The sequence below is a fragment of the Phyllobates terribilis genome, unplaced genomic scaffold (assembly GCF_046119375.1).
Source record: "Phyllobates terribilis strain yellow unplaced genomic scaffold, ASM4611937v1 Scaffold_1__5_contigs__length_1240528914, whole genome shotgun sequence".
Lineage (NCBI taxonomy): Eukaryota > Metazoa > Chordata > Amphibia > Anura > Dendrobatidae > Phyllobates > Phyllobates terribilis.
In genome coordinates this window covers 1048574548-1048588964 of record NW_027362761.1, presented here as the reverse complement: position 1 = coordinate 1048588964, position 14417 = coordinate 1048574548, and positions in this window count along the sequence as shown.

Genomic DNA, 14417 nt, shown 5'->3' with positions numbered 1-14417 from the left:
TTTTTTCAAGTATAATAGAAAGTATAAAAAATTCCAATTCACAGACTAATCCATCAGTGAAAAAGGGTCAAATACTCACTGGACTTCTTCTTAGGACCATTTTATCCATAAAACCTTCATGTCACTCAATATATACAATGATCAGTTGGGAGACATCATGAGATAGAAATTGACGTGAAGACTCGCCAGTAGCTTATTACATATCATTTAAGGTAGAATATTCTGCAATCCATGGAGCACCCAGCTGCATGCACAACCATCAGTTTAGAGACATTGTAGGGTAGGAGTCTGTGAGAAGGCGCACCAGTAACCACATAATTTCCGGATGGATCCCTTTTTCAAGCACGTTTTGGGTCCGACAATCACCAAGATATATATTGGTTTTGGAATATTTTACAGCATGGTGTTCTTAATGTTTTGTCTATATATACAATAGACATGAGAAAATTGAGGAGAGAGCCAAGAAGAGGTGAGCATGTCATTTTTAACCCTTTCCTTGCTGATTTTCTTTTCATTAAACTTATTGTCACAACTCTGTTGTCGGGTATCCAGGAGCCAGGGGCTCCTACCCTGTCCCTACTGCTAGGGGCGCCATAGCTGGCCCTGTTCCCCGGATTACTTCTGAAGGTGAAGACGCCGGGGCCACGTACCTTGTCTGAGCTTCTCAATCCGCCCTCTATTTCCTTTCCCCAGGGAAGAGGGGAGTAGTAGTGTATGGCTGTACACAAACCAGACTAACAAGGTAATACAAACAGGGCTAAAGGAAAATACCAATCATACAAATATATGCACACAAACAACAAAGGTTAACACTGGGAAGTGGAGGATGGGAAACAAACTAAAATAGGAGAAGAATAGGATTAACACGCAAACTAAACCACACAACAGTCTAAGCTTAAATCCACCAAACGCCTCCTCAAATAACCAGTCTCCACCTCACTCCTAGAACCATGCAGCATAAGCTAGCTCTGGTAATGATAGCCTGACAAAGCCCAGTATATATAGGAGGGGGAGTGGCTAACACTGGACAGCTGAGAGCCTAAATGAAGGTAAGCTTCCTGGAGCTCACAACTGAGCAGATTAACCCCTGCACTGCTAAAAGAAACTTGAACTGTTTAATATGAAGGCGAAAGGCTTCTAATGAGTGCAGGAGTGGGAGGAATCAGACGCTGTGGTCTTCTGGCTCCTCTATGTCTATGTCTCCTATATTCAATAAGGAGTTCAAATGGTTTTTCACTGCGCTGCTGGCCATCCACGTGGAAAATATGTCTCAAATTAAAAGATTCCAATAAGGATTTTTTATTTTTGTTTATTACAAATTAAAATGTGGTAAACCCGTGACTCTTATTCAATGCAAAATAAATTTCCCCACTGAACTAAGTGAATCCATCCAAATAGTATTTTGGAAGAGCCGCTCAACTCTTAACAGACACATTAATTATAAAAATGAAATATACAATAAAGCACAAAGTTCTATAAACTCGCCTTACTACAGCCTGGAGCAATTTGTGAGAAGTGTGCAGCCGTTTTTTGTTAAATAAACGCATATCAAAAGTGTATATTCAATAACGATGAGGAAAACAGCTGTTTGACTCTCTTGATACATTTTAGAGCAATATCAACATTATACTGTACATCTTATACAGCACTGTGCAAAAGTTTAAGGCAGGTGTAAAGAAATGCTGCAAAGTAAAAATGCTTTAAAAAATGAGTGTAAATAGTTCATTTTTATCAATTAACAAAATTCAAAGAGAATGAGCAAAAGAGAAATCTAAATCAAAAAAATATTTGTTGTAGATTCCTTTTGCCTTCAAAACAGCATCAATTCTTGTAGGTACCTTTGCACAAAATCAGCCGTTTTGTTGTATTATAGTTAAGTGTGTAACATCCCTGGCAGCGTGCTGGCATGACTTCCCATCTCCCACCATACAAGGCCGCCAACCTACTCACCAATCCAGGCTGCGCACGGTGTTCCTCTTGGTTGCATGCTCAGGGCAGCGACGGCAGTGCTTCCTGACTCTTAAGGGAATTGTGCGGGCATTCCTAATGCGTCCCCAGACTATTGCTGTGAGTCACTGGGTACTTAAGACACCTCCGCCCATTGGAAGATGCCTGAGCAACACTATCTTTCAGTATGTTCTGTGCAACTGCTGAGTTTCCATGTTCTGTCCTGTCTCTTGCCTGTTTCTGCTACCCTGGGGGTTGAGTACCCAGGTCTGTATTCTGAACCTATACCTGAGACGTATCTAGTCTGTTCTGCCATCTGGGGGGCTGAGTATCCAGGCCTGTACCCGTATCCTCTTCCTGTGTGTGTCAGTTCCTGTCTGAACTGTGTCCTTACACTTTACCTGTTAGCTTCTATGTCCGATCTTTCCCTTTACCTCCTGTGTCTGTTCCAATACCTTTCTCATATCCTGCAGTGTCCATACCAGAACTTAACATGTCATCTCTGTACTTCAGTTAGTGAGTGTGTCCACTCGCTACTTCATAGTAAGTACTTTGTGTGTATCTGGCTCTGTTTGTCCGCACCTGCGGTTGTGCTCCGCTCTTGTCCGCACCTGCGGTTCTGCTTTGTTCCTGTCGGCTCCTGCGGTTCCGCTCAGCTCTTGTCCACACCTGCGGTTCTGCTCCTGTATCCCAGTCTGTACTGGGCCCTATCCAGCCTGTCTACCAGTCTGTTTTTATACCAGCCATGCCCGCCAGTACCCGCCTGCATACCTGCATACCCGCTGGTCCTACCACACCTGCCAGTGCTTATCTACACACCAGCCGAACCTGCCAGTACCTGCATACCTTGGTGTGGGTTGACAGCTGTGTGTCAGAGGTCTGCCCTGGTGTAGCACCTGGTCCACCTCCCTTGTCCCTCCTCGGATCGCGGAGCTGTTAGCCGCCGTATATCCGAGGTTGGATCTGGCAAGGCCCATAGTCACGCCCCTCCAGGCACTCATTGGTCCCTGGCCCAGAGGGACCACTATCCACCCTCAGACGGTCCAGGCGTTGTCACGTGGATCCTTTTCTGGAATCATCAGCAGCGCAGGGAAACCCACCACCCATCTTTACTACATTTCTACCCATTGTGGGCACTGAAGCAGCTAATTACTAAGCCATTATAGGTCATACACCATGACAGATCTGGGCACAGCAACACAAGCTGCATCAGCAAGGTCTCTTCCAGGCAAGGATTTCAGAGCAGACTGGGATTTCAAGTTGTGCTGTTCAGGCTCTTTTGAATAAGCATCAAGGAGTGGGCAATATAGAGGACCATAAATGTATTGGTTGGCCAAGAAAACTTAGTTTAAAGGGTTTTTTCCATGAACAAAAGTTCATTTTAAAAGTTGGCTGTGCTTGACCGAATAAGGAACATGGTCTGATCAGACCAGATTCCCTGGGCATGCGAGGAAGCAAAAGACAATACAGACATTACAGCAAGGGATCGCAGAGGGTTAATTTTGTGAGGTAAAATATTGTTTAACCGGTTCCCGACCGCCCACTGTAGATAAACGTCGGCGCTTGCTGGGCTCTGTGCAGCGCCGACGTTTAAAAACGGTGGGTGGTCTCGCAGCGCTCAGGACCCCCAGGGTCCTGCAAGCGCTGCGATTCCGGTGCAGAGCGTTAGCTCTGACAGGGGACATCATCGGGACCTGATTGGATCAGGTCCCAATGATGTTAACCCTTTGCTATGTTCTATATGCCGCGATCTATAGTGATCATGGCATATAGAAGATAGACAGAGGAGAGGGGGTCGTCTTACTTACCTCTCCGACGACCCCTGATACCTTCCAGGACCTGGGGTTGCTATGGCAGCTGGAGGTCACATGACTGCCTCCAGATCTGCCATATATGATGTCCTGCATGGCTCAGCCTGCAGCTGAAGCCTGGCAGGAGACTCTGACAGTGAAACAGTCAGCGAAGATCTCATGTAATGTAATACATGTCTATTACATTACATGAGATCAGTGATCAGAAAAATAAAAATTAATGTCCCATACAGGGACTAAGTAAAAATGTAAAAAAAAGTTAAAAAAAATGTTTTTAAACTGTTAAAAACAAAATCACAAAATAAATAAAAATTAATAAATAAAATATTAAACCAATAAATCCGTATATTTTTACAAAACCAAAAAAAGTACACATATTTGGTATCGCCGCGTCCGAAACAACCCGAGCTATAAAACTGTCACACTAATTAACTCCTTCTGTGCACACCGTAATAAAAATAAATAAAAAACGGAGCAAAAAATTATGCTTTTTCATCATATCGCCAAACAAAAAGTGGAAAAAAATGCGATCAAAAAGCTAATTAGAAATAAAAATGTTACCACTGAAAACGTCATCTTGTTCCGCAAAAAAAAGCCACCATACAGCTCCATCAGCTGAAAAATAAAAAAGTTATAGCGCTCAGAATGAAGCAATGCAAAAAAAATATTTTTCTCTATAAAATAGTTTTATTGCGTAAAAGCACCAAAACATAAAAACAAATACAGTAAGTGTAGTATCGCTGTAAACGTACTGACCCGAAGAATAACGCTGCCTGATCACTTTTACCACACGCAGAACGGCATAAAAAAAACCTCAAAAAATAATTCCTGAATTGTTGGTTTTTGTTAATTTTACCTCCCAAAAAACGAATAGAAAGCGATCAAAAAATGTCACGTACACAAAAATGGTGCCAATAAAAATGTCTACTCGTCCCGCAAAAAACAAACCATCATATGACTCTGTCGGCCGAAATATGGAAAAATTATAGCTCTCAAAATATGGTGATGCAAAAACTAGATTTTGCAAAAAAAAGCGTCTTTTAGTGTGTGACAGCTGTCAGTCATAAAAACCCGATATAAATCTGGTATCTCTGTAATCGCACCGACCCGAAGAATAAAGTAATCTCATCACTTATACCGCACGAGGAACGGCGTAAAAAATAAATAAAACCAATTCTTCACCTGCTACTGATTTGTTTATTATGTCTCCCAAAGATCGCAGTAAGGCTCTGCCCACATTTATCCTGCGCTCTGCGCTGAGCGCTTACACCAGAGTTTCCGTGTAAATCTCTGAAATACGTGATTCAGCCGGAACCCATGACGGAAGATTCCCTGTAATGAGGCAGATATAGGCCAATGTGGATGCCGTCTAGCCTGGGATCCCACGGTGTCATTTGTTTTAGGCGTGCATAAAAGTGCGGTTGGCCACAGTTTTGTGCACTTCTGAAAAAAAGGGCACCGCTAAACAGAGGCCAGACGGATTCCAGAGTAACTCTGCTGCCTCATTACAGTGAATGGTTCCCGCAGTGAATTATATCACTTGGAAATTTAGATGGAAACCCTGATGTAAGTGCCCAGCCCAGAGCGCCGGATAAATGTTACGTAAAATGTTCCCAATAAAAGCTTCAACTCAGTCCTCAAAAAAACCTAGTCCCCACTCAGGTCCGTCATCTGTTAAAAATATAAGGGACTTCCAAGTTACTGGTAGCAGAAAGGCTCTGGAAAAGCGAAATGGCCCTTGCCCCCCAAAAGAAATTCAGAAAATTTTGTGCTCCCAAATCCAAATGCCTATTCTACAATAATTTGTTCTCCAATTGTCAAATAGCACTCCGTCCCCCCCAGATCTCGCCATATGGCTGAGCAGTACGATACAGCCACATATGAGGTATTGCCACTTTTAGAAGAAATTGTGTGACACATTTCGGCACCATTTTTACCCATTGCCCTGTGTGAAAATGTAAAATCTGAGGGTAAAACATTTTTTTGTGGTAAAAATATAATTATGCTTTTTTCACTGCCCAATGGTATAAATTTAAAAATTAAAAAATACTCACTACTTCCCTAGATGAATTCCTTGAGAGGTGTAGTTTACAAAATGGGGTCACTTGTGGGGGTTTCTGCTGTTTCGGCATGTCAGCGACTCTTCAAATGTGACATGGTGTCTGCCACCTATCCCAGCCAACATAGCGCTCCTTTCTCTTCCGAACCCTGCCGTACACCAAAGCAGTGGTTTTCCCCCACATATGGGGTATCGGCGTACTCAGGAGAAATTGCAAAACAAATTTCATGGTGCAATTTATCTTGTTACCCTTATGATAATACAAAATTAGGGAATGAAAAACATTTTTTGTGGGAAAAATGTGAAAATTTTATTTTTACGGCTCAATATTATAAACTTCTGTGAAGCAGCTGGGGGTGCAAGGTGCTCACCACACATCTAGATAAGTTCCCTAAGGGGTCTAGTTTCCAAAATGGTGGCACTTGTGGGGGGTTTCCACTGTTTAGGCACATTAGGGGCTCCCCAAATGCGACATGGCGTCCGCTAATTATTCAAACAAATTTTACATTCAAAAAGTCAAATGGCGCTCCTTCCCTTTCAAACCCTGCCATGCACCCAAACAGTAATTTGCCTCCACATATGGGGTATCGGCGTGTTCAGGAGAAATTGCACAACAAATTTCATGGTGCAATTTATCCTATTACCCTTATGATAATGCAAAATTATGGGATGAAAAACGGTTTTGTGGGAAAAATGTGAAAATTTTATTTTTACAGCTCAATATTATAAACTTCTGTGACGCACCTTGAGGTTCAATGTGCTCACCACACATCTAGATAAGTTCCCTAAGGGGTCTAGTTTCCAAAATGGTGTCACTTGTGGGGGGTTTCCACTGTTTAGGCACATCAGGAGCTCTCCAAACGCAACATGGCGTCTGCTAATTTTTCAGACAAATTTTACATTCAAAAAGTCTAATGGCGCTCCTTCCCTTCCGAACCCTGCAGTGCACCCAAACAGTGGTTTTCCCTCACATATGGGGTATGACCACGCTCAAGAGAAATTTCACAAAAAAATTTGGGGTCCATTTTTTCCTATTATCCCTGTGAAAAGAAAAAAAAAATTGGGTCTAAATTAACATTTTTGTGAAAAAAGTTAAATGTTAATTTTTTTCTTCCACATTCCAAAAATTCCTTTGAAGCACCTGAAGGGTTAATAAAGTTCTTGAATGTGGTTTTGAGCACCTTGAGGAGTGCAGTTTTTAGAATGGTGTCGCTTTTGGGTATTTTCTGTCATAAAGACCCCTCAAAGTGACTTCAAATATGATGTGGTCCCTAAAAAAATGTTTTTGTAAATTTTGTTGGAAAAATGAGAAATCGCTGGTCAACCTTTAACCCTTATAGCTCCCTAACAAAAAAAATTTTGGTTCCAAAATTGTGCTGATGTAAAGTAGACATGGGGGAAATGTTGTTTATTAACTATTTTATGTGACATATCTCTCTGATTTAAGGGCATGAAAATTCAAAGTTTGAAAATTGCAAAATTTTCAAACTTTTTGCCAAATTTCTGATTTTTTCACAAATAAACGCAAGTTATATCGAACAAATTTTACCACTATCATGAAGTACAATATGTCATAAAAAAACATTCTCAGAATCAGGGGAATACGTTGAAGCGTTCCAGAGTAATTACTTCATAAAGTGACAGTGGTCAGAATTGAAAAAATTGGCCCGGTCACGAAGGCAAAAACAGGCTCTGGTGCGGAATGGTTAAAAACAGGCAGTGAAATATTTTGATTTGATTTATTTTATTTTGATCACTTACTTCGCATTTTGTTAATTGATAAAAAAAAACAATAGCACTTCTATTTTTGAAAGCATTCTTACTTTGCTGCATTTTCTCCTCTCCATATTTACAGTACTTTAAACAAAGGTAAAATTTATGGCCACTGATTAGTGATGGGCGAGCACTAAAATACGAGCAACGAGCCCAATGTAAGTCTATGGGAAGCTCGAGCATTTTTCAGGCGGCTCCCCCCGGCGGTCTGCAGAGGGCCTAAAAATTGCCCAAATAGATGGGAACGTTGCTCAAATGACATGGGGATAGCATGGGGAAGCATTTGTGACTCCCAGATCACTGCTGTCAACAACGTTGTCAGAGGTATTACGCCACTTTTACGGACTCACACTAAAACATACAAAAACGAAACCAAAATGGATTTTCCTGGGAAATATGTTAAGGAACATCCTTTCCAGGGTAATGATTTGTATATAAGGTAAAATAAATAAGTTTAAAGAAAAATACTCCTCCACAACTTGGGCTATGTTCACACGTTTTTGCACTTTTGCATTGCTTTCAACCGTGACAAATGCATTCACTGGGAAATTTAATTTTAACATTTTACAACCTTATCTGGCCATGTGGTGTGTGAGACATGATCAGACACATCCTGTTTCATTTATGAAGGAGGGACTCTGAAAGTCACAAAGCCTATTTTTATAGGGTCATCAGGCGGCTTTTATTATTCTTAAAGGGCCAGCAGTCGGCCCTCACTATTGTTAGAGAGCCATCAGCCATTACTAAAGAGAGAGTCTCCTATACTGTTATTGCATATGCAGTGAGTGGCAGGGCTGGCCAAAATTTGGATGCACCCCAATACCCCTTTGAAAATTTGGATGCACCCCAATACCCCTTTGAAGAGACTTAGAGGAGGGCCTCCTGAGAACAATGTTCCCATTATAAGGAAGTGAGTCTCCCATACTGTTTGCCGATGCAGTGAATGCAAGGGCTGCTAAAAATTTGGACTTACTCCAATGCCCCTTGGAAGAGACGTAGAGGAGGGCCTCAGGAAAAAATGTTCCTATTATTAAGATGTGGGTCTCCCATTGTGTTTGTCTATTCAATGAATGCAAGGGTTGCCCAAAATTTGGAGGCACTCCAATGCTCCTTGGAAAAGACGTAGAGGTCAGAGGGCCTCCTGAAAACAATGTTCCCATTATTAGGAAGTGGGTCTCACATTTTGTTTGCCTATGCAGTGAATGCAAGGGTTGCTAAAAATTTGGAGGCACTCCAGTGCCCCTTGGGAGAAACGTGGAGGTCAGAGGGCCTCCAGAAAACAATGTTCCCATAATTAGGAAGTGGGTCTCCCATTGTGTTTGCCTATGCAGTGAATGCAAGGGTTGCCAAAAATTGGGAGGCACTCCAATGCTCCTTGGAAGAGACGTAGAGGGCCTCATGAAAAAATGTTCCCATTATTCAGAAGTGGGTCTCCTATTGTGTTGGCCTATGCAGTGAATGCAAGGGCTGCCAAAAATTGGGAGGCACTCCAATGCTCCATGGAAGAGACGTAGAGGGCCTCATGAAAACATGTTCCCATTATTAGGAAGTGGGTCTCCTATTGTGTTGGCCTATGCAGTGAATGCAATGGCTGCCAAAAATTGGGAGGCACTCAAATGCCCCTTGGTAGAGACGTGGAGAAAGGAGCGGGTCTCCTATACTTGTAATGCTCATGCACTAAGTGTATGGGCTGACAAACATTTACCCCTGGGGGGTATACATGAACATACTGTATAATTTTTTTTTTTTACGGGCTTCATAATCACCCTTTAAAAAAATTATGTGGGTGTTGCATCATGGACCACGGGTCACCCTGGTGATATGGTGGAGGAGGATGAGGAGAAGGAGGAGGACAAGAGCAAATAGCCAAAATCAGGAAGCATATATCCATGTGTGGGTGAGAAAAGGTGCATGGGAATATACCTCCCAAAAAAAAAGACACTGGATTTGAGTTTATGATACGCTGCTATCATTCGGTGGTGTTGAGAAGTCTGGCCCAATCCAGCCCTTGTTCATTTTTATAAGAGTCATCCTGTCAGCATTTTTAGTTGACAGGCAGATGCGCTTATCAGTTATAATTCCACCAGCGGCACTAAAAACCCGCTCTGATAAAACACTAAATGCTAGCGGCAGGGCAGTCCGGACCTCCAAGGCGTAGAGAGCCAGTTCATTCCACGTATCCAGCTTCGATACCCAATAATTATAAGGCACAGAGGAATCACGGAGGACGATGGTACGTTTGGCAAGGTACTCCCTCAGCATCTTCCCAAACTTTGCACTCCTTGTGAGAGTACCCCGTGCCTCAGGGCCTGTGCGATGGGAGGGGCTGAGAAAATTCTCCCAGAACTTTGACAGTGTTCCCCTGCCTCTCCTGGATTGGAGTTGTGACGCTCTTGCCTGTAGTCCTAAGTTGTCCAACGAACTGTGACCTCTGCTGCCAGCGTTTTCAGATGGGAATTTTTTTATTAGTTCTGCAACAAGGACCTTCTGGTACTGCCCCATTTTTGTAGACCTGTCCGCCTCAGGAATAATAGATATAAAGTTCTCCTTGTAGCGTGGGTCTATAAGTGTCACCAACCAGTAATGACTGTCACCCAAAATTTTGAGAACGCGAGGGTCATGGGAAATGCAGTGCAACATAAACTCAGCCATGCGTGTCAGACTGCTAACAGGCAAGACTTCTGTGTCCTCACCAAGAGGTCGACTGACCATGCTCTCCTCCTCCTCCTCTCTGTCCTCAGGCCATCCATGCTGAACAGACGGTATGACAGTTGTGCAGGTAGTACCGTCTATAGCGCATGAAACTAGCTCCAGTTCTTCATCCTCCTCCTCTTCCTCATTGCCACCCAATCCACGTTGGGAGGAGATGAGGCTGGGCTGTGTGTAATCACCCTGTATGGTTCCTTGCTCCATCTCATCATGTTCCGCCTGCAATGCATCCTCTTTGATTGTGAGCAGAGAGCATTTCAGAAGACAGAGAAGCGGGATGGTGATGCTAATTATGGCATAATCGCCGCTGACCATCTTAGTGGACTCCTCAAAGTTTTGAAAGATGGTACATACAATATGTCTGACATCCATGTCCACTCCTGAGGTCTTATGTGTGGAGTCTGAATTGAATACCGACGGCCTTTTTGGTGCTGGTACTCCACAACTGCCCTCTTCTTCTCACAAATCCTTCTCAACATCTGAAGTAGAGTTCTAACGCATGGGGAAATCACACACCAGTCTTTGAGCCGGAAGCTGCAAACGCTGCTGAAACACGACAAGGGCGGCAGAAGCTGTAGGTGACTTTCTAAAATGGGCACACAGGTGGCGTACTTTAACAAGCAGATCCGGCAGATCCTCGCCTCAGAGCCGCCAGCAGGTTCCGGCCATTGTCACACACGACCATGCCTGGCTGAAGGTTCAGCAGTGTGAGCCACAGATCTGCGTGCTCTTTCAGAGCTGTCCACAACTCTTCAGCATTGTGCGGTTTGCCACCTAAGCATATTAGCCTCAGCAAAGCCTGTTGCTGCTTGGCTGAGGTAGTGCTGCAGTGCTTCCAACTTGTGAATGATGTCATCATTTTGGAGATGGAGGCTGAAGAGGAGAAGGCTGAGAAGAATGAGATGCAGGAGCTGTAGACTGTGGGGGCAACCCTGATTGAGCTAGGGCCCGCAATCCTTGGCTTCGGGAGGACTTGTTCCGTCCCAAGATCCGACTGGGTCCCGGCTTCCACTATGTTAACCCAGTGTGCCGTCAGCGAGATGTACCGTCCCTGCCCACAAGTACTGGTCCACGTGTCCATGGTTATGTGGACTTTCCCGGTAACTGCGTTGTTGAGGGCACGGCTAATGTTTTGGGACATGTGCTTGTGTAATGCGAGGACGGCACACCGGAAGAAATAGTGGCAGCTGGGGACTGAGTACCGAGGGACAGCCGACGCCATCAGGTTGCAGAATGCTTCCGTCTCCACAAGCCCAAAAGGCAACATTTCGAGCGCAAGCTGTCACGAAATGTACAAATTTAGTAGTGTGGCCTCTGGGGCATTGGCTGCATATTTGCGCTTGCATTCCAAGGACTGGACAACTGGACGCTGTGCTGGGACAAGGACGTGGACGTGCTTCCTGATGCTGCTACTTGAGAGTGTGCAACGACAGGTGCATCTTCGCATGCAACATGGACAGGGGATGGGCTTGCATGCACAACAGCGGAAGAAGAGGTGATGCCACCCGCAGACACTGTTCCTGGACCCTTGGGTTCGGCCCACAAAGTCGGGTGCTTTGCTGGCATGTGCCTGATCATGATTGTGGTTGTCAGGCTGGTAGTTTTGCCACCCCTGCTGATGCTGGCCTGGCAGGTGGTGCAAATGGCCTTTTTGGGGTTATCGACAAAGTCTTTAAAAAAATTCCAGACTCGGGAAGACCTAACAGTTATACTGGCAACTTCCTTCATGTTGGTGTTACGGGGAACGGTTGCCTGCCTTCTGTCTGCGGCCACTACACTGCTTCTTTCTGCCTGTTGGGGTGCTCTGCCTCCCTCCCCCTGTGTGCTGCTGTCCTCGCTCTGCATGTCCTCCTTCCAGGTTGGGTCAGTTACTATATCATCCACCACCTCGTCTTCCACTTCCGCACCCTGGTCCTCCTCCTAACTTTCTGGCAATTGTGTCTCATCACCATCCACCTCTTGAGACGCTTTCCCACCGTCGCCTTTGTGTGACCGTGGCTGCTCAAATATTTGAGCATCGCTACATGCGATCTCCTCTTGCCCAGCTTCAAGTGGACTGGGTGAGAGGCCCGAATCTATAAATGGAAAAGTGAACAGCTCTTTGGAGTGTCCAAGTGTGGGATCATTTGTCTCCAGGCACTCGGCATGGTGGGAGGAAGGAGGATCAGGGTGAGGAATATGAAGTCCAGACTCACGGCTACTGAGACTTGACTGTGTGGAAGACAGGGTGGTGGTGGTGGTGGCAAAGTGACTGGAAGCATTATCCGCATCCAACCAACAACCTTTTGACACTGCTCTGAGTTCAATAGTGGTGTGCTGCGGTCCCCTACGAATTGGGTCAGGAAGGTCGGGCGAGAAAATGTGGGTGCTTGTTGTGGCAAAATTTCAGCTTGCCCGCGGTCTCGGCCTCTGCATGCACCATCACCATGACATCCAGTTCCCCGCTCCTTGCCACGCGCCTTGCCCATTTTAAATGGAGGACAATATCTTCCACCCTCACTACAAATGGCTGAATTTGGAGAGAAGTTATATGTGATCCGTGTGACAGACAAACCACAGTTTTAAATACCTGGCCTGTAGGTAACTATTTTGAACAGCAAACTGGTGTCAAAAACTTCGCTGACACACTGAAATTTTTTTTTAATGGAGGCCAGAAATGGCAGAATTTTTTTAAAGCATATATGTGATCAGTGAGATGGAGAAACCACAATTTTAAATAGCTAGCCTGTAGGTAACTAGTTTTAACAGCGCCAACCTCGTGTCAATCAGTTCACTGACACACTGCAACAAAATTTCAATGGAGGCCAGAAATGGCAATATTTTCAGTGCTATTATATGTGATCCGTGTGACAGAGAAACCACAGTTTTAAATACCTGGCCTGTAGGTAACTATTTTGAACAGCAAACTGGTGTCAATAGCTTCACTGACACACTGCAAAAAAATGTAAATGCAGGCCAGAAATGGCAATATTTTCAGCGCAATTATATGTGATCCTTGTGATGGACAAACCACAGTTTTAAATACCTGCATTTTTAGCCCTGTAATATGGAAAGGACCTGGCTGTATTCTGTAGTGCCAACAAACAAATGGTGCAGATAAACGGTGTTCTCTGGATTGCTTTTTAAGCAAATAATGATTAAGATCCAAAAAAAAATATTCCTGGCCCCTGAGACCTGGGCCTATGTCTAGAAATGTCTAACAGCAGCAGCAGACAGAACTGGAATGGAGCTTCTTGTGCTATATGAACTGCAGTCTGCTATATACACTGCCTGCCTGCCTATATACACTGCCTGCCTGATATCTCTGCAGATGAATTAGTTCTTAGAAGGACTGTTTGTTGAGATGGATATGTGTAATATACTTCTGTTCTACCTACACTACCTAATAAACAAGCGATTCTTTCCCTAGCTCAGCAGCACCTCTCCCTACACTGTCTAATTGCGGAGTAGACTGACGAGCACAGCGGCGCCTGGTCTGATATAGACCTGATGACGCTGTGCGGCCAGTCAATCACTGTAATGCCACAACCAACATGGCTGCTGCATTATAGTGTGTGGCAGGCCATCAGTGCATGTTCATTGGCTCTGCAAAGAGCACTAAACATGCAGGGAGGGGACCCGAGCATCCGCCCGAGCATCTCGCTAGTACTCGGCGAGTTCCGAGCATCTCGAGTACTGAGATGCTCGGGCGAGTACCGAGTACTTGCGAGTATACTTGCTTATCACTAGTGGACAGAAGATGCAGCAAACCTGTAATAGCGATGTTGTAATAATGGAGAACAGATGTAGCAGTGGTATCATAATAGTGGAGACAAGATGAAGCAGAGGTCCAACATTGAAATACTAAGGACTTGATACAACAGAGCTGGACAACAGACTAATGGAGACATAATACAGAAAAGTTGAGCAATGGAATAGTAGAGACTTGATACAAAAAAGCTAAAGAACAAAGTAGTGGAGACATGATACAACAATTCTGAGTAATTGAGTAGAAGAGACTTCATGCAACAGAGCTGAAGAACAAAAGTGTAGATCCTTGACACAGCAGAGTTGAGGAACGGAGTAGTAGATACTTGAAACGGCAGAGCTAAGAATTGAAATAGTAGAGACTCATTTAG